Raw genomic sequence first — 21,516 nt, 5'->3', positions numbered from 1 at the left:
AACCTGGGAGGTGGAGGTTGCAGTGAACCAAGATAGTACCACTGCACTCCAGCCTGGACAGCAGAGTGAGACTCTGTCTCAAAAAAAAAAAAGAATTACCATATAACCTAGCACCTTTACTCCTGAGTATATATCCAAGGGATTTGAAAACAGGGACTCAAACAGATGCTTGTACATGAATGTTCACATTATTCAGCATTATTCACAATAACCAAAAGGTGGAAACAACCCAATTGATCATAACAGATGAATGGATACATATGGATGAGACTTGAAAGCATTATGCTAAGTGAAATAAACCAGACACGCAAAAACAAACATTGTGTGATTTCACTCATATCAACAATCTAGAATAGACAAATTCATACAGACAAAGTAAATGAGAAGTCTGGGAGAGGGGAGAATGGAGAGTTATTGCTTAATGAGATAAAAGCTTTGGAAATAGTGATAGGGTTGCAAAACATTGTGAATGTAATTAATCCCACAAAATGGTATGCTTAAAACTATTTAAGTGGTAAATGTACATATACATAAAATAAAAAAAGATATACATATATTTCATATATATCTCACAATAAAATTTTAAAAATAGATACTACCTTTCTTTGGCTTACCTTTTTTTTTTTTTTTTTTTTTTGATGGAGTCTCACTCTGTCACTCAAGCTGGAGTGCAGTGGCACGATTTCGGCTCACTGCAACCTCTGCCTCCCGGGTTCAAGCAGTTCTCTGCCTCGGTCTCCCGAGTAGCTGGGATTACAGGTGCTCGCCACCACGCCCAGCTAAATTTTTTTAAAAATATTTTTAGTAGAGACGGGCTTTCACCAACTTGGCCAGGCTAGTCTTGAACTCCTGACCTCATGATGCACCTGCCTTGGCCTCCCAAAGTGCTGGGTTTACAGGCATGAGCCACTGTGCCCGGCTTTGGCTTACCATTTTAATGATAAACCCAGTGTTAGCAAAAATATGTGCACTACTACTGGAGAGAGTTTAAACTGTTGCAAAATTCCTAGAGTTAGGTCTACCCCAATTTGCAGAAAGATAAACTGGATACACAGTGGTAACAATAGGGATTAGTGAGGAATGCAATTGTCATTCATGGGTTATATTTAAAAAAAAAAAATTTTTTTTTTTGAGACAGGGTCCCACTGTGTCACCCAGGCTGGAGTGCAGTGGCGAGATCACAGCTCACTGTAGCCTTGACTTCAGGCTTAGGTGATCCTTCTACCTCAGCCTCCCAATTAGCTGGGACTACAGCCGCCCACTACCATTCCCTGCCAATATTTGTATTTTTTGTAGAGATGGGTTTTCGCCATGTTGGCCAGGCTGGTCTCGAACTTCTGGCCTCAAGTGATCTACCTGCCTCAGTCTCCCAAAGTGCTGGGATTACAGGTGCCAGCCACTGTGGCCAGCTTCAAAAATCTTATTCTATTAATCAGTATGATAGTAAATATAAACATAGCTTTCTGTACTGTTTATATTACCATTTTCTTTACAGAGTTTTTTTTTTTTTTTTTTTAACCTTTTAAAAATTACAAGTTCCAGGGCACATGTGCAGGATGTGCAGGTTTGTTACGTAGATAAACGTATGCCATGGTGGTTGGCTGCACCTATCAATCCATCACCTAGTTATTAAGCCCTGCATGATTTAGCTATCTTTCCTGATGCTCTCCCTCCCCGCTCTTCCCCAGTGTGGCCTTCCAGACAGGCCCCAATGTGTGTTGTTCCCCTCCCTGTGTCCATGTGTTCTCATTGTTTAGCTCCCACTTATGAGTGAGAACATGCAGTGTTTGGTTTTCTGTTCCTGCATTAATTGGCTGAGGATAATGGCTTCCAGCTCCATCCATGTCCCTGCAAAGGACATGATCTTGTTCCTTTTTATAACTGCATAGTATTTCCATGGTGTATATATACCACATTTTCTTTATCCAGTCTATCATTGATGGGCATTTGGGTTGATTCTATTTCTTTACTATTGTGAATAGTGCTGCAGTGAACATACACGTGCACATATCTTTATAACAGAATGATTTATATTCCTTTGGATATATACCCAGTAATGGGATTGCTGGGTCAAATGGTATTTCTGGTTCTAGGTCTTTGAGAAATTACCACACTGTCTTCCACAATGGTTGAACTAATTTACATTCCCACCAACAGTGTAAAAGTATTCCTATCTCTCCGCAGCCTCACCAGCATCTGTTGTTTCTTGACTTTTTAATAATCGCCATTCTGACTGGTGTGATGTGGTATCTCATTGTGGTTTTGGTTTGCATTTCTCTAATGATCAGTGATGTTGAGCTTTTTAGCATATTTTTGTTGGCTGCATAAATGTCTTATTTTGAGAAGTGTCTGTTCATGTCCTTTGCCCATTTTGGCACCACATGGCGCTTACTCTAAAATTGATCACATAATTGAAAGTAAAACACTCCTCAGCAAATGCAAAAGAACTGAAATCATAACAGTCTCTCAGACCACAGCGCAATTAAATTAGAACTCAGAATTAAGAAACTCACTCAAAACCACAAAACTACATGGAAATCGAACAAGCAGCTCCAGCATTTTGTTTTTAAAGACAAAGATACTCGAATGGTAATGAATGCTGATGGATTTTTCTTAGACAGTGACACCTAGTGATGGTATAGCTGTTTAACAAAGAGCCAATAATTTAATAGCAAGTTGTCCAAATTTAACCCAAATATTTATGGAGGCAATGCCCTAACAATTTTTTTTTTTTTCAACCTAAAGTTTTCTCTGTATACTAACAATTCTCAAGTACTATTTTAGCAAACCTTCTGGTCAGGTGACAGTAGTATTTCATTCCAAGAAAAAAGATTTCTAGCAAATGGTTGAGCTCAGACCTTCCATAAGATTATCATTACCTTATTTGAAATATGAAATTATTTTGTTACTCAGAAAAAAATCTTTTTTATGGTCAAGGCTAGGTATGGAGCAGGAAATAATAAGTGAGTTCTAGAGATAAAGTACCTAAGGTATATTGTTAAGAGTAACAGACTGAATTGAAAAGAAAAAACATTAGTAATGGATAAATGAGATATTTTTGTTTCAAACAATACCCATCTCAAAGGGTCGTCCTTGAAGCTAGTAACCACGTTTCATTTCTTTGGGGGAAATGATTTCCAAGAGACTGAAGGAAGTTCTTGTCATGGTACTAATTTGTCCTAAATTTTCCATCCATAGCATTTGATTCCGTGTGTCAGGGTCTTTGCATTACCACATTGCTTTTGAGGAGAGCCTCCATTTCCCTCTGGCCTCACCTGTTCGCAAGGGTCTCAAATTGAAGGAGTTCTCCTTTCATCTCTCCCTAGCCCTTATTCATTATGCTTGATAGGTGGTATGGGCCTGGCATTCATTGGTTTATGCTTCTCAGGTCAGCAGAGGAAATGAATTAAAATCTAAAATCACTGCAAGGAGTCTTGCCCCACTGGGACAACCGTGTGCTGTTTGACTATGGAGTTAAATGTTAACGCCCAATGGGTCAAGTGAGAACGTAAAGCTGGAGAGTATTAGAACAAACACTTATCTGCCCTCCTCAAGCTTCTACAGGGAGGTAATTTCCACATGCTTGCCAGGAAAAATAAGTTAGGGAGTATCCTTTCAGCTTCTCTGTCCAGGGAGAGGAGTGGCGGATCTCACTGGAGTGTCTGGGGAAGGAACTGAGCATACTTAGTTCCAGTCCTCTGGGCTCTGCCTGCTGGGTGGGCCACCCCGCAGAGACCAGGCTTTCAGGTTTGTTGTTCACTCTGTGGTAAACATCCCGTGCAGGCTCTACAGTGTCCAGCTCTCCTCCTATGACTGAGTGGAAAAGTAAATGCTGGGATGAAGAAGGATTAGGAAGCCCACTGTGGCTGCACATTTAAACCATATCCTTCAATTGCTTTCTCCATCATAATGGCATGACAAAAGTCACCATCTGCCTAAACCCTATGTCTTATCCTTCAAAGGACAGAGTTGGTTCTGAACTCTGTGAGGATGAAAGGGGTGTGTCTACAGCCTCTAAAGCCCCAACAGGGTGCTGAATTTGTTAGCTACTCTTTGGTTAGAACCACCTTGTAAACCCAGAGATGCCAGAATTTAGTAATGATGGACACATATACCATGTTTGCTTGAGTTGTCCTCAGGTTTTTGTGATTTCCTGAAAACTTTGTCTAGTCTCATGCCTTTGCTCTTACTGTTTTCTGCAGAGAACACCCCTCTTACTGGTTCTTTATTCAGTGAACTCCAGGAAGCCGCCTTTGACTACCTCCCATCTGATTAAAAATTCTTTTTACTTTATTAGATTTTTATATTTATTTATTTATTTTTTTGAGATAAGCTCTCACTGTGTCACCCAGGCTGGAGTACAGCAGTACGATCTTGGCTCACTACAATCTCCACCTCTAAGGCTCAAGCAATCCTCGTGCCTCAGTCTCCCGAGTAGCTAGGGCTACAGGCATGTGCCACCATGTCCAGCTAATTTTTGTATTTTCAGTACAGACAGGGTTTTGCCATGTTGGTCAGGCTGGTCTCGAACTCCTGACCTCAAATGATCTGCTTGCCTTGGCCTCCCAAAGTGCTGAGATTACAGGCATGAGTTACTGCAGCTGGTCTATTAGAGTTTTAGATTATAAAAGGATACAGGCCATTTTTAAATAACAGAAAGGCAAATAATACAAACGATTATTATGATGTATAATTAAAATGATAAAAAATTCATAATTCCCATACTGTAATTCTACTCTTCAGAAATAACCAATATTAAGAGTGTGGTGTATATAGTTCCACTTCTTTGGCTAAATATAAATGGATACACACCTATGCACACACTGGTTTTCTTTTTGCCCAAGCCCTCAACCCCCACACAAAAACAGGGTCGAATTATATACAGGACTCTGCAGTGTGCTTCCCTTCCTTTCATTTAGTAGTATATCATGAACATTCTTCTATTTTGATAGCAATATTATAGTACATAATTTGATACTTATTAAAATGCCTAATTTTTATTTCCTTTAAATAATTTTTGCTGTATTATCTGACTTCCAAACCAAGACAATTACCAGTATTATCTTACTCTTGACTTAAATGGAAACGTATTTAATAATCCTTTTTTTTTTTTTTTTTGACAGGGTCTTGTTCTGCTGCTCAGGCTGGAGTGCAGCAGCAGCTCAATTACAGTTCGCTGCAGTCTCAGCCTCCCAAGTTGACGCGATCCTCTCAACTCAGCCTTTCGCATAGTTGGGACTACCGGCATGCGCCAACACACCCAGCTATTTTTTTTTTTTCCAGTAGAGACAGGGTCTCATAATGTTGAGAGACAGGGTCTCAAAATGTTGCCCAGGCTGGGCTCAAGCAATCCTCCCACCTTAGCCTCCCAAAGTGTTGGAATTACAGGCCTGAGCCACTACTACTGGCCAATAATTCATTATTTAATATGGTGTTTGCTTTTGGTTTTGTTTTTTGTTTGTTTGTTTTTTGCTAACTAGTCTTTATCATGTTAAGATGGTTTCCTACTCACCCTGTTTTACTTCAAGTTTTTATTAGGAAAAGCTGCTGAATTTTTTCAAGTGACTTTTTGACATATTACCCCTTAATTCATGATTTTTCTCATGTAACATGTTGTATTTATAAGTTTTTAAAAATATTGAACCACTTGCATTCTTGAAATAAGCCTTTTTTGGTCATATTATTTTTTTTTTCACTATATTGCTAGATTCCATTTGTAAAACATTTTATGTATTTAGAAAATTGTAGTCTCTTTTTTCCTATCAAGCTCTGTGCCTTCATAGTATCCTAGTCAGGCCTCTATCATAGTACTTGTGACCTTGATGAAACCGGAGAGCAGGGACCAGATTGTATTCTATATTCTGTCCTTTGTGTCAAGCACAATGCTTAGCACATGGTAGAAGCTCAATGACTCTATTATATGTTGAATGAAAGAAGAGACGGCTTATTTATTTATTTCTCTATTTGTATATTTTTACTCAACATGCCTAAGGTAGAAAAGGAACAGCTTTTAGAAATATTTTCCTTTAATCTAGTTTTACCTACTTTTTGTGGTTTGCCATCTAGTACATTTAATACCTCTTTTGTTCCAATGCCAGGGCTTCAGTGTTTCTCTCTTCACTAGTTCCCTTGAAGAAATATCATTATTGAATATAATATTGCAGTAAAAATGGAAAAACTAGAGCCACATGTATTAACATGAATAGATCTCAAAGGTATAAAGTTTAAAAAGCAAGGATATGTATGGCATACAATCTATGTAAAGTTTTAAAAATGCACACAAGGCTGGGTGAGTTGGCTCATGCCTGTAATCTCAGCACTTTGGGAGGCCGAGGCGGAGGGATCACTTGAGGTCAGGAGTTCGAGACCAGCTTGGGCAACATGGTGAAACCCCATCTCTACTAAAAATACAAAAATTAGTTGGGTGTGGTGGCTGTGCCTGTAATCCCAGCTACTCGGGAGGCTGAGGTGGGAGAATCGCTAGAACCTGGGAGGCAGAGTTTGCAGTGAGCCGAGATCATGCCACTGCACTCCACCCTGGGTAACAAAGCAGGATTCCACCTCAAAAAAAAAAAAAAAAAAAAAAAAAAAGTGAACAACGCCAGTGAGTAATTACACACCTGTAATCCCAGCACTTTGAGAGGCTGAGGCAGGAGGATTGCTTGAGGCCAGGATCTCGAGACCAGCCTGGGCAACATTGTGAGACCCCATCTCTACAAAAAACAATTTTTAAAAAATTAGCCACGCATTGTAACATACGCCTGTAGTCCCACCTTCTCACGAGACTGAGGTGGGAGGATTGCTTGAGTCTAGGAAGTCAAGGCTGCCCTGAGCCATGACTGCACACTGCACTCCAGCCTGGACAACAGAATGAGTCCCCTGTCTCAAAAAAAAAAAAAAAAAAAATGCGAACAGTACTAGGCACTTGTACTGGTTATGTGCCGTGCACTCTTCTGTATTGCAAGAGGCTAGAAACCTGTGAGCTACATACCTGTTGCAGGCTTCCTGGCTAGTTGGATTCTGATTAGGTTTTGCCAATGCAAGGCAGTAGCGGGAGATTAGAAAACAGAAGAAAGGGAGATGCCATTTTTCTTTCTGTTCCTGGCAGTGCTCCTAGCAGTGGCAGCAGCAGCAATAGTAGGTGACTGAAGAGGAGCATTTCAGTAGTATCAGTGGCTATTTTGGCAGTGCACTGCCAACCTGTAGCAACCCAACAGGAAAGAAGCCAAGTGAACAGGTACTCTGATCTCCTTCTCCTCTTCCTCTTCACCGTTTACCAGTGTTTCCCATTGGCCAAAGCCAACCAGAAGCCAGAGATAAAGGGAGTCCAGTGAGGCAGTCTGCACCACCCACTTTTCTGAGCATATAAAAGGTAGAGAATTGATCTGGCGGATAAATGGGTGAAATTGAATATAACCCCTTATTCCTTTCTGTGAAATGCATAGAGTGGTTTCCATTTTCCTGATTGGACAGTGGTTGATTGAATATAGTTTATGGATACAAACATTTAGCAAAGGAATAAAAACTTCCATGGAAATAATAAACCCCATGTTCAAGATACTGGTTACTGCTGGTCGAAAGAGAGAGAATGGAATTGGGAATAAGTACACAGAGGCATCATCTGTATCTGAAATATTTATTTCTTAAGCTGGAAGGTGAATTTATGGATATTTTCCATATTATTGTCTATGTTTGTTACATTAGACTCTGTTTTCGGTTGCCAGAAGCATTTATTTACTCTCAAAACTAGGTGTGTATAAATAAATGAAAAAATTAATAAATGAACAAATGAATGAAACTTGACTCTGAATTCTGACCCTCTCATTTAATTGTTGTTTGAACTGAGATGAGTTAAACTACTTAAAGTTCTCTTATTTTGTGTCTTCATCCACAAGACAAGGTTAATAGTAGCCACCTTATAGCACTATTATGATGATAAGTGGCATGGTATATACAAAAGGTCCTAACCCTCAACAAATCATAGTCTCCTTCCTTCCTGAACTTTTAGAAAGAATAAGAGCTTGATTTTTTATAAAACTTTTAATTTTTATAAGCTTTGAATTTAGAGACTTGATTTTTACATACTCTGTATGACTTAAGGCATACCATTGTGCTATGCATCAAGAAAGTTGCTTGCTTGTTTTTTTTGTTGTTGTTTTGGGACAGGGTCTTATTCTGTCACCCAGGCTGCAGTGCAGTGACACAATCATGGCTCACCGCAGCCTTGACCTCCCCTGGCTCAGCTGATCCTCCCACCTCAGCCTCCTGAATAGCTGGCGCTACAGGTGCGTGCTATCGGCTAATTTTTGTAGTTTTTATAGAGACCCCGTCTCTTCAACATGTTGTCCAGGTGGGTCTCGAACTTCTCAGCCCAAGTGATCTGCCCTACTCAGCCTCCCAAACTGTTGGGATTACAGGCGTGAGTCACTGTGCCAAGCCCACTTGCTTTTCTTTTAAAAATCATGTAATGGGCCTGGGGCGGTGGCTCACGCTGTAATCCCAGCACTTTGGGAGGCCGAGACGGGCTGATCAAAAGGTCAGGAGAACGAGACCATCCTGGCTAACACGGTGAAACCCTGTCTCTACTAAAAATACAAAAAATTAGCCGGGCGTGGTGGCGGGCGCTTGTAGTCCCAGCTACTCACTTGGGAGGCTGAGTCAGAAGAATGGCGTGAACCCAGGAGGCGGAGCTTTCAGTGAGCGGAGATCGCACCACTGCACTCTAGCCTGGGAGACAGAGCAAGACAACGCCTCAAAAAACAAAACAAAACAAAACATGTAATGTTCCTTTAAAAAATGAAAAAGGGGGTAGTTAAAAGAGGGGTAGTTGTTCAATGCAGAAAACTTGAAAAATGCAGAAACATAAATAAATGAAAATAAAATTTACTGTAATTCTATCACTCATAACTGTTATAAACATATACAAATATTGAAAATTAGGCTGGGCACAATGTAGTGTGCCTATAGTCTTGGCTATTAAGAAGGCTGAGGCAGGAGGATTACTTGAGCCCATGACTTTGAAGCTAGCCTGGGCAATATAGCAAGACCCCTGTCTCTAAAAAAAAAAAAAAACAAAAAAACCATAAAATTAGAATAACATATTATATATAGTTTTGCAATATGGTTCTTTGATTTCATATTATAGAGTATATGTGTTCCTGTGTCAAATATTATATGATATCACTTCCACTGGTTATATTATATTCAGATGGATGTACTTGAATTTATTTAACAAATTGGCCTATTTCAGTACTGTAATTAATGTTGTAATGAATATCTTTGTTGATAAATATTTGCCTGCATTTCTTATTATTTCCTTGGACAAAATACTTGTGGAAATTTTGATCAAATGATATGTATATTTTATGGCATCTGAAACTTACAGCTATCATGCTTTCAAGAAAGATTGTACCAAAAAAAAAAAAGCAGAAGAAATTTACAAAGAAGGATTATACTAATTAATGCTGCCTCTAGCAGTGTTGGAGGATACTACTTTTCCACATTAGGAAGTTACTTTCAAAAAGATAAATTGGAACAAGCATGCACTTAGTAATGAAATCTACAACGGATTATAACTGGTTTGATGTTTAAAGAATACCAGCAAAATGCCACATCTTCACAGAGCAAGGACAGCCATGAGCCATTAAATATAATTTTAACAGGTTGCCATGCAGAGGGATTCTAGCAAAGCTTTCAAGTGTCACCTTCTATCTGGAATTAACTAAACATAAACATCAGCTGGAAGTGATTTGGACACCAACTGATCTGTGGGTTTCCTAAATCCAGGCGCAGTAGTGATTTAGTTAGGAAAATGATGGAACAGGAGCCAGGGAAATTCTCTGCTCTTGCCTGGGGCCTGACACTTGGATTTCTTGTGTCTTGGACGCTTAGCTCTTACCTTTTCTCTGCTTCCAGTTTGAAGAGTCTTAGACCCACTCTGAACTAATTAAATGGCAGGAAAAAAAAAGATAGCAAAAAGTATCAGCTCAGCCGGGCACAGTGGCTCACACCTGTAATCCCAGCACTTTGGGAGTTCAGGACCAGCCTGGGCAACAGTGAGACTGTGTCTCTAAAAAAATAATTACCTGAGTGTCGTGGCACACAGCTGTAGTTCCAACTACTGGAGAGACTGAGGTGGATTGCTTGAGCCTGGGAGGTCAAGGCTGCAGTGAGCTGAGATTATGCCACTGTACTCCAGCCTAGGTGACAGAGTGAGACCCTGTCTCCAAAAAAAAAAAAAAAAAAAAATTAAAAGTGTCAGCTAATAAGAGCTTCCACTTATTTGTTAATTAATATCTATGAACCTCTGGCACCTGCTAGCTTCACTTTGAACCAATGAATTTCAAAAATAATTAAAGTTAATGAGCTGCTTTTTGTGATAGGACCCTGACAACTCAACAGCCTTATGATGAGTGGGAAGTGCAAAGTGGGGAAAGTGTCACTTGCTGATGAACAGGATTTCCTCATCTTCAAGATACAAGAATCCAGCCCATAGGTGAAAGTGATGATCTATTGAGTCAAAGAAGACATAGGACGGGGTTTACAAATTTAATTGAAGGACAAGTACCAACCTTAAAAATGATTTCTCTAGGCTAAAATCAGACTTTCTCCCAAAGTTATAAAATTATTGTGTCAAAATGTTGGTAAGAATTCATGGCAAATCGTAGGCTGGGTGCGGTGGCTCAAGCCTGTAATCCCAGCACTTTGGGAGGCCGAGACGGGCGGATCACGAGGTCAGGAGATCAAGACCATCCTGGCTAACATGGTGAAACCCTGTCTCTACTAAAAAATACAAAAAACTAGCCAGGCGAGGTGGTGGGCGCCCTGTAGTCCCAGCTACTCAGGATGCTGAGGCAGGAGAATGGCGTAAACCCGGAAGGTGGAGCTTGCAGTGAGCTGAGATCCGGCCACTGCACTCCAGCCTGGGCGACAGAGCGAGACTCCGTCTCAAAAAAAAAAAAAAGAAAAAAAAAAAAAGAATTCATGGCAAAGTCTCCCATGAAGTCTGGGAACCCAAGAGAGTCAGTCATCACAGCCAAAGTAGGACACCAAACTTTCCATCCCTTAGTAACAAAAGTCAGAGTTGGGAATTATGGGTATGGAGGACTAGAACACTAAGTTGGCAGCAGCTGTCTATGAATTCAGTTTATGCAGGGATTTTTAGTGGGAATTTCTTGAAGCAAATGCAAATCGAGTCTGGAAATGTCAGGTTGGGATCTGCCTCACTGGCTGGGAGGAAAAGATAAATCTGAGGAGGTAGAACATCATCAAAATTTATTTCCCCAAGGGATCCTGTGCTTGTCTGTATTCTACTGTAAGACAATTTTATGTGGTAAATGGGCAAACTTTTTTGTTCATCTTAATGGGAATAGATTTATTTTAATTCTTTTTTTTTTTTTTTTGAGACGGAGTTTCACTCTTGTTGGCCAAGGTGGAGTGCAAGGGCACGATCTCAGCTCACTGCAACCTCTGTCTCCTGGATTCAGGCAATTCTGCGTCAGCCTCCCGAGTAGCTGAGATTACAGGTGCATGCCACCATGCCTGGCTAATTTTTTTGTGTTTTTAGTAGAAACGGTGTTTCACCATGTTGGCCAGGCTGGTCTCGAACTCCTGACCTCAGGTGATCTGCCTGCCTCTGCCTCCCAAAGTGCTGGGATTACAGGCATGAGCCACCGCGCCTGGCTGTAAAAATTCATATTTAAATAATGCAACTAGCTCATCAAAACCTTCATTTTACATCTACAAGAATAATATATTTTTTTGCCAAAAGAAATGTGCTTAGGTTTAAACAATGAGATAAGTTTTATTTTATTAAAAAAATTTTTTTCTTGAGATAGAGTTTCGCTCTTGTCACCTAGGCTGGAGTGCAATGGCCCGACCTTGGCTCACTGCAACTTCCGCCTCCTGAGTTCAAGCGATTCTCCTGTCTCAGCCTCCCGAGTAGCTGAGATTACAGGCACACACCATCACGCCTGGGTAATTTTTGTATTTTTAGTAGAGACAGGGTTTCACCATGTTGGCCAGCCTGGTCTCGAACTCCTGACCTCAGATGATCCACCCAACCCTGGCCTCTCAAAGTGCTGGGATTACAGGTGTGAGCCACTGCACCCAACCAAATTTTAAAATTAAATATGGCTGGGTGTGGTGGCTCAAGCCTGTAATCCCAGCACTTTGGGATGCTGAGGTGGGCGGATCACTGGAGGTCAGGAGTTCGAGACCAGCCTGACCAACATGGAGAAACCCCATCTCTACTAAAAATACAAAAAAAAAGGTAGCCGGGCATGGTGGCACATGCCTGTAATCCCAGCTACTCGAGAGACTGAGGCAGAAGAATCGCTTGAACCCAGGAGCTGGAGGTTGTGGTGAGCCGAGATTGCCCCATTGTACTACAGCCTGGGTGACAAGAGTGAAACTCCGTCTCAAAAAAAAAAAAAAAATTAATTAAATATTATTAGTGCTGGTGGAACTTAGTTCTGCCACTAGTTGAAAATTTGGAATGTTGGGAAAAATTTCAAGGTAGCTATTTTGGGCTCTCCAGATTGTTGCTAGCACTCTGAAATGTATCATATTTCATCAAATCTAAAAAGCTTTTAATTGTAAAATGAATCATTATTTTGTGTACCATGAAGAAACAAGAAAATGCTGCCAACTAAACTATGATGCAGTGCTTTCTTAGCACTTAGAATTTTGTTTTATGTTTAATGAAAGCACTTTTTTAGGCTGACTAGGCATATTTCTTAAATCATATATTGCACTGCTCTGTTTCTGTGCCGTTCTGTATGTGTGATAACTTTTCGTTTCAATCTCAATCTGAAAGACATTCTAACATCGATAAATCTCAAATCCTGTGCTACGAACAATGCACATCACTCAACTGTGGGGACAGATGAGCAGCTATAAGCATGTTTGTGCACACGTAGGCAATGGCAATGCTTTCTTGCTGCATCCAATTTCAGAGGAGGAAAAAAGTGAAAAAATATGCACCTTACAATCACTGGTATACAGTAACACCTTCCTCAGGGTTCTCTTTAAAGGGGACTGAATTGTTTTCTTTCTTATGTCCTGAGCTTTTTCCAGAAGCACAGACTACAGACAATGGTGAGGTAATTTAGAAAGGTTTAAAGGAAATAATGAGTTGGCTATCAGAGCACTGTGACGCTTCATATTATCTGGTGATTTACGAGGCCCTGACTCAGTCACAGCCAGGTTGCTACAATGGGGTGACTTCTGCATGCAGCAACTCATCACATGATTGTGATGTATGTGCAAAATCACCAAGCAACCAGAAAGTAGAGCTTATGTAGGAGTCACCCTTGTGGCTCCATCACCCCACCGTTACCCACGAACCGGCTAATAGATGAATGGTAGTTGACATGACAATTAGTTGTAGGTAATTTACAGTCTCACCCCTTGATGAAATAATGATCTTTCAGTAGTGACATCCTCTAATAAATGCTCAATGATGAGGGCTTACTATGGGCCCAGGCTCCATTCTAACTGCTTTCCATTTATTAGCTTATTTACTACTTAACACCAAGGCAGACGCTGTTATTATCCCCATTTTACATACGAGGGATCTGAGGCGCAGAACTGTTAATTAATTTCCCCAAGATCACATAGCTGCTAAATGTCAGTGCTAGATTTGAGGACAGGCAACTGACTTAACAGTCACCCTCTTAACCTTTATACTGTATCGCCTCCGCCATATGGTACTGAAGAGCTGTAATCAAATAATAAAAATGCATACGATTGTCTAAATCCACAGCTACTAAGTAAATGTAGAAAGTAAACTGTGCTCTCTGGATTTTCAACAAAAACTTGTTTATTGATTGTTCAAAAAATGAGACAGAGGGAAGTACCCCACAGTTCGTTAAAATGAACAATAACTAAACCCATGCTGTCAACGAGTCTGGGATTGGGTGAGGGATGGAAGACTGATTTTAGGACTTTGACCATGAAGTGGGGGCAAAATGTCAAACTCAGGGCAAAAAGTTTCAGACTGTCCAAAATCCCCTTTGATGGACTCAGAGCTGAGGCGTCCTCGTGTGTGCAAGCTAAAAGTCCATACCTGATTTTGACCACACAGCCCCGAGATGATATTTGGAATTTAGTGTGCTGCAAGCAATGAATCATCTCAAACTGAAATCAAGTATTAGGAAGTCTCAAATCACTGTCTGAATTCTGGCAGGCTGTGGTAAATACTGTGTCAAGGAAGTTAATTAAATCAAGGAATTGAATTTTTCTTTTTTAAAGAAATGGCCATTGGGTGTTAATCAGCTGTAAAGAAGAAAGCAGAAAGCCAAGGGAATCCATAAGAGCTTTGTCCTGTAAGCACAGTTGCCTCACCTCTGACCTCCATAACTGAGAAAGAATTTGGCTCCAGCAATATTCTCTGTGAGGTTAGTGGCTTGAATCACTGCCACGAGCAAATGAGTTTTCTCTACAGAGAATGAATTCTCCTGAACTGCTGAAACAAAGGTCTATGTTCCTGAATTTCTTTGGAAGATTGCTGTAGACACCCCCTACCCTGTGCTGGAAGCTGCAAGCTATGGCATTTAGCCTCTGATCCACTGGAACAAAGCTCACAGAAAGGAAAACTGGCTGGGCAAGTAGTATGCCCAGGGCGAAATGTGAAAACTGCCCCACAAATCTGAGCAGGCAATAAAGGGCGGTCTTATTTATTGTATTGCCTTATACCTTTGAGATAACGCACCTGACTGAACTATTGATTTTTTATTGCACCAGACAGTGCGTTTGGGAACAGGTAAGGAAGAGGGGCTGAACTCTACTGATTTTGAAATCCTCTCTGAGTCAGCTGTAGTGAATTACTGAACAGCTGCCACAGTATCATATTCAGAAGTTTCCATTTTTTTATGTCAATAGTCTGGAGATTTTTGCACTAAAATATTTTAACTTAATCACTGTAAAAGCTGTTATATATTCTACTACCATGGCTAATACTGCTACCACCATCACTACTGAGTACAAACTCTTGATAGCTTTGCCTTTTGTGAAAACATATCCCACGTGGTGAGTTGTCTGGGACTAGGGTTGTATCCGTTCCCCAGGTCCCAAAGAAACCATTTAGAGCATTTGTGCATTCTACATGTCATCTCCAGGTCCTGTCTAATCTCACGGTTCAATGGAAACAACATATCATTTGGAGAAGTATTCTATTTCATGTACGCAGATCCTATTCCATTGAGGATCTGAGGATCCTACACCTCTTAAATATTTCAAATGAAATAGTCTTCTGAATGTTCAACACCGAAAATAGAATCCTTTTGCAGAAACAAAATACAAATAGGTATAAACAATTTACCATATTATTTATTTTGGAGAGCACAGTTCGTAGCTCATAGTAAATAATAAATATTTATCAAATAACCAAAAACATAAATATGTAGTGGGTGCTAGTAGAGCAGCTGGACATTGCCCTCTACTAGTCACTTTTTCTAAATGACAGCTGGTGGGTGCTCTGGCTCTCCCAGTGCCCTGGCTTGCTACTGCAGCCAAGGTTCAGGTAGTTACCTGGAGGGCTGTGTTAGCTGCCCACAGATCTTTAGGGGTGCAAGTTCTGTGTCTCTTTCCTCTGTTCTCTGGAGTGGGTTACTGGTTATGAAAGAATGCAACATTACATTAAAAGTAACAGACTATATCTAGCGGGGAGCGGGGAGGGATAGCATTGGGAGATATACCTAATGTACATGATGAGTTAACGGGTGCAGCACACCAACATGGCACATATATACATATGTAACAAACCTGCACGTTGTGCACATGTACCCTAGAACTTAAAATAATAGTAAAAAATAAAATAAAAAATAAAAAAATACACAATTAGAGTAGAATAATTCAACACTTGCCTCTCAGTAAATGAACGAATAGACAGAAAATCCGTAAGGATACAGAGGATATAGAAGACTTGAACAATGCTATCAACCAGCTGGACCTAGCTGACATTTATAGAACACTCTATCCAACGTCAGTAGAACACACATCCTTTTCAAGTGCACATGGAGCATTCATCAGGACTGATAATCCACTGGGCCATGAAGCAAATCTCAAGAAATTTTAAAAGACTGAAATCATGCAGACTATGTTCTCTAATCACAATAGAATTAAATTGGAAACTAATGCCAGAAAGATAACTGGAAGATCTCACAAATATTGTGTTTGATTAACCCATTGGCCAAAGCAAAAATGAAAAGGGAAATTGGAAAATCATTTGAACTAAATAAAAATGAAAACACACACACACGCGCACAAAAAGTAACAGACTATATCTATCAGAAAGATAAAAAGTAAAAGGAATGAGAGAGAGGATGGGGAAATGCATTTTTACACACTTCTGGGGGAATGTAAATTCATGCACCTCACTGGAGGACAATTTGGAATATTTATAAAGTCTTTAAAAAGAAGATCCTGTTGGCCGGGTGCCGTGGCTCATGCCCGTAATCCCAGCACTTTCGGAAGCTGAGGCAGGTGGATTGCTTGAGCCCAGGAGTTCAAGACCAGCCTGGGCAACATGGCAAACCCCATCTCTACTAAAAATACAAAAAAGTAGCCAGGCATGGTGGTGCATGCCTGTAGTCCCAGCTACTCTAGAGGCTGAGGTGGGAGGATCACTTGAGCCTGGGAGGTCGAGGCTGCAGTGAGCCAAGATCACGCCACTGCACTCCAGTCCAGGCAACAAAAGTGAGACCCTGTCTTAAAAAAAAAAAGGAGGATACTATTAAACCAAGGAATTTTACTTCTAGGAATTTTTCATAAGGAAACAAAGAAATTAGACAAGGTATATATACATGAATGTTTAATACAGCAGTATTTATAATAGCAAAAAGCCTAGAAGTTTTGTAAAATTTTGGTGTGTTTTTACAATACAATACTATGATCATTAAACGTTTGTGTGTATGTATATATGACATAAAAAATAGCAAAGTAATATATATGACAGAATAATAGCAAAAAGCCTAGGAGTTTTGTTAAATTCTGGTATATTTTTATAATAAAATACTATGATCATTAAACATGTGTATATATATCTGTCATATATATGACATAGAAATTTTTTTTTTCTTTTTTATTTATTATTATTATGTTTTATAGAGACGAGGTCTCGCTATGTTGCCTGAGTGGTCTCGAATTCCTGCGTTCAAGTGATCCTCCCACCTCGGCCTCCCAAAATGCTAGGATTACAGTTATGAACCACCACACCTGGCCAGAAAAATGTTTTGAATTTTGTGTTCAGTGAAAAATGACAGAACAGTTTACAGGATGTGATTTTTTTGTAAAAAGATTTTTAGCATGTTTATGATTAGATAAAAGTCTGGAAGGATACACACAAAACATTAACAGTGGTGAGATTATGGAATGTTTACATTTTCATCTTTCTGTGAATATGTATTTGTACTTTTGGCAAATAATGTGGGCTATTTGAGCATACAAATTTGCTATAGTCAATAATATTGAATTGTATACTTGAAATTTGCTGAGAGTAGGTTCTGACTGTTCTCACCACATACACACACACAAAGTTGATTATGTGGGGTGACGGATGTGTTAACTAACTTGATTGTTGTAATCGTTTCACTATATATGTAAAGCAAATCATCATGTGGTATACCTTAAATATATACAGTTTTATTAGTCAATTATGCCTCAATAAAACTCGAAAAAATAATTGGTCACATGCAACGAAAATATAGATGAGTTTTCATTTTTCTTTTCCAAATAAGAAAACTCACAAAATTCTAGTACTTTAAAGCTGAAAGCTTTTAAAAAGGACACTTAAACTCATTATTTTACAAATAAATGTACTAAAGCCCTGGGAAGTTAGATGACTTGCCTGGAGGTGTCACCCCAGGCCATGTCTTTTTTTTTCTTTTTATTATTATTTTTTATTATACTTTATGTTCTAGGGTACATGTGCACAACATGCAGGTTTGTTACATATGTATACATGTGCCATGTTGGTGTGCTGCACCCATTAACTCATCATTTACATTAGGTATATCTCCTAATGGTATCCCTTCCCCCTCCCCTCACCCCATGACAGGCCCCACTGTGTGATGTTCCCCTTCCTGTGTCCAAGTGTTCTCATTGTTCAATTCCCACCTATGAGTGAGAACATGCAGTGTTTGGTTTTTGTTCTTGCGATAGTTTCCTGAGAATGATGGTTTCCAGCTACATCCATGTCCCTACAAAGGACATGAATTTATCCTTTTTTATGGCTGCATAGTATTCCATGGTGTATATGTGCCAAATTTTCTTAATCCAGTCTGTCATTGATGGACATTTGGGTTGGTTCCAAGTCTTTGCTATTGTGAATAGTGCCGCAATAAACATATGTGTGCATGTGTCTTTATAGCAGCATGATTTATAACCTTTTGGGTATATATGCAGTAATGGGATGGCTGGGTCAAATGGTATTTCTAGTTCTAGATCCTTGAGGAATCGCCACACTGTCTTCCATAATGGTTGAACTAGTTTACAGTCCCACCAACAGTGTAGAAGTGTTCCTATTTCTCCACATGCCCTCCAGTACTTCTTGTTTCCTGACTTTTTAATGATCGCCATTCTAACTGGTGTGAGATGGTATCTCATTGTGGTTTTGATTTGCATTTCTCTGATGGCCAGTGATGAGCATTTTTTCATGTGTCTGTTGGCTGCATAAATGTCTTCTTTTGAGAAGTGTCTGTTCATATCCTTTGTCCACTTTTTGATGGTTTTTTTTTTTTCTTGTAAATTTGTTTGAGTTCTTTGTAGGTTCTAGATATTAGCCCTTTGTCAGATGAGTAGATTGCAAAAATTTTCTCCCATTCTGTAGGTTGCCAGGCCATGTCTTAATTGGATGAGTCAGCATTTGAACCCAGATCAGCAGTTCATTGCTTGTTCTAAAGCAACGTGGCACCTCTGAAGAACTAAAAGGGGCCTAACCACAGAAGTGTTGCCAGCAGTTCTATGTGGCTTATGCAGCCTGGTGTGTGGGCACAGCCGTTCACTGGCTCTCAGTAAATCTTGAAAATAGCCCAGGACCACAGCCCAATGAACAGCTGAACAAAAACACTCAGAGCATGAAGAATGCCTTGCACAGCTGCCTGACAAGCTGTATTTTCCCATTTGGCAAGTGAAGTTCTCTCCAGAAAATGGTATGTTATAAAGAACTTCCTTTTCCAGGGGGTCAATGACATCTTTCATGAGGAAGACTCTAAGGCAATAAAGTAGATGCCAAGTATAGTTAAGCAGGCCCCACAGCCAGGAGGAGACAAATTGGACCAGCCTCCATTCAGTGCAGGTTGGATTAAATTAATAGATCAGCTGAAATTAGTAAAAGGGCAAAGTAGAGATTCTTCTTCATATGTGCTGCCCTTGCCATGGGGTTAGTTCGGGGTGACAAAGGAGTGGCTTCACTAGTTCAGCTTTGGGGTCTGGGTGACATGCTGCATGGATTCCTGTATCTTTACACCTGCATAGGAGACTGTTAGCCTGTGGGCAGGTGAAGCCCTTAGGCTGCCCCTTCTCCTTCCCTCCATCCAGCTTCTACCTTTATCATTACTCCTACCTGCCCTTATGCTTCCTCCGGTGACTTGGACCAAAACCCAATTAAAAGTTAAAATTATTTTTTTCCTGGTCTGGCAAAAGGTCATCTTACCATCTTTGGGCTGGTTAGAGGAATATTTTCAGTTCCATAACAATATACCCTCAGTTATTGAGCTAATCTTATAGCTGTATTATTTTTCTAAACTGTTTTTTATTTTATTTTTTTACTTTTCCTTCAGTTGATCTCTTCTCCTTGCTTTCGAGGGGCCCTAGGCTAGGAATGCCCAAGTGATTATACGTTTGGGGAATTTACCCAAATGGTGAACTCTAGTTGCATTGGTTTGGATTAGGTTAGGCCACATATAACAGAAGAATGCATAATATCTGTCTTAAATTGAGAACAATCTCTCATCTGGAAGTAGACCTTCTAGGTGTGGTGTTAGAGCAGTTTTTCTGTGTCAACAAAATCTTAGACTGCTATACTTTTAAGTTGCTGTCTTCAGCAAAGTGGCTTCTCTTCTCCAGGTCATCTCATGATCCAAAGTAGCTGGGAGAGCTGCAGCCATCTCAACACATTCCTAGCAGCAAGAAGGAGGAAGAGCAGAAATTACATTAAAAAAGATTGTAATGGAGAGTTTCTAGCCTGGGAGGCATCCTGTCTTCTTCAGGTGACTTTGACCCTACCTACTCTAATCCAGAATGTATTTCTCTTGCATTTTAAACTTTGAAAAGTTGACATTTCCTTCACTTCCCATTCTTGGTAGAGCATCTTATTGTGGCCCCTAAGTAATTGTAATCGGGTCTATCTCAGAATCCCACCTGCCTTTCTCGGGTATCAGGCCAGAATTCCTGCAACTCATCCTAACACATCTCAAACAGCTCAGAACTGCCAATGCAAAACAAAAAATTCCTGAAGAAGTAGAATGTTATTCTTTCTCTCTCTTCTTAAAGCCCTGACTCTACTGATAGAGACTCTTACAGATGGAGAGGCAACTTTCCCTGTCCCCATACTTAACATTATAAAGAACTTCCCTCTATGTAATCTAAATTTCTGAAATATAACTCAAATCCATTTTATGCTTTATCATCATTGGAAATTGAGACCAATTCGCCATCTTATACTTATTTCTCAGAAGAAGAGCTAGTGCTTTGGTTAACAGGTAGGTAGGGTGGATTTATTTAGATTTTTCCTTCTAAGGAGAGAGTTGCAAGGAATTTCAGTATTTTAAAATATTGCTTAACAAGCAAGAGAACATGTTGAAGATACAGTGGTCTGTAAGCATTGTATTCCCATAGCTCAAAAGCTCATGCAAGCTTTTGTGAAAGTCAGGGTCTGATCTTATAGTTGTGATATTTAGACAGGGATAGACTGCCTGCTTCAAGGTTATGCCCAATACAGCTTATCTGGGAATCTGAGACAGATGTTCTATGACCAATCTTGTCTGTGATGAGGATTCAAATTCCCCTATATCTGCAGCAACTCTTTGTACACCTAAGATTTTGATTTTTTAAAAAATCCTTGGGAACGAATTTTTAAAAACAACACAGGATGCACCATGCTGTAGTGAAAGGATATGATTTTTTTTTTTTTTTCTTTTCAGGATACCAGAAGCAAAACAAACAAACAAACAAACAAATGGTATGATCTTTAGAGCAAAGAGACCTGGATTCAAATCCTACTTCTGTCACTTCCTGGCTGTATGGATTTAAGTAAGTCAATTTTCCTGAGTTTCAGTTTCTCTATCTGCAAAATGGTGTCATACCTCCCCTTCTGAAAATAATCTGGGAGGAATATTGCCTTAAAGTGGTGGACGATATAAACTGCTGACTCCACTGACTATAAATATCTGCGAATGGTGTTTGGTATTTGGATTGGGACAGGGTAGGTTGCATGAGGAATGTAAAGTGTGTTTTTAGGGACAAGCTGGTCAAATCTAGAAGACTTCAAAGTATCCTGAGGGGGAAAGAGAAAAA

At 39.8% G+C, this 21,516-nt stretch overlaps 1 long non-coding RNA gene across 1 annotated transcript; it reads left to right on the top strand.

The window, feature by feature from the left end:
* Positions 1-18,606: 18,606 nt before the first annotated feature.
* LOC119625117 (uncharacterized) lies at positions 18,607-21,243 on the top strand. Its single transcript, XR_005241237.2, has 3 exons — positions 18,607-19,151; positions 20,068-20,210; positions 21,144-21,243. It is a non-coding gene; the product is annotated as an uncharacterized lncRNA (long non-coding RNA).
* Positions 21,244-21,516: the final 273 nt, after the last annotated feature.

This window comes from Chlorocebus sabaeus, chromosome 10 (genome assembly GCF_047675955.1).
Source record: "Chlorocebus sabaeus isolate Y175 chromosome 10, mChlSab1.0.hap1, whole genome shotgun sequence".
Taxonomy (NCBI): domain Eukaryota; kingdom Metazoa; phylum Chordata; class Mammalia; order Primates; family Cercopithecidae; genus Chlorocebus; species Chlorocebus sabaeus.
This window is presented reverse-complemented; position numbering and strand designations above follow the sequence as displayed.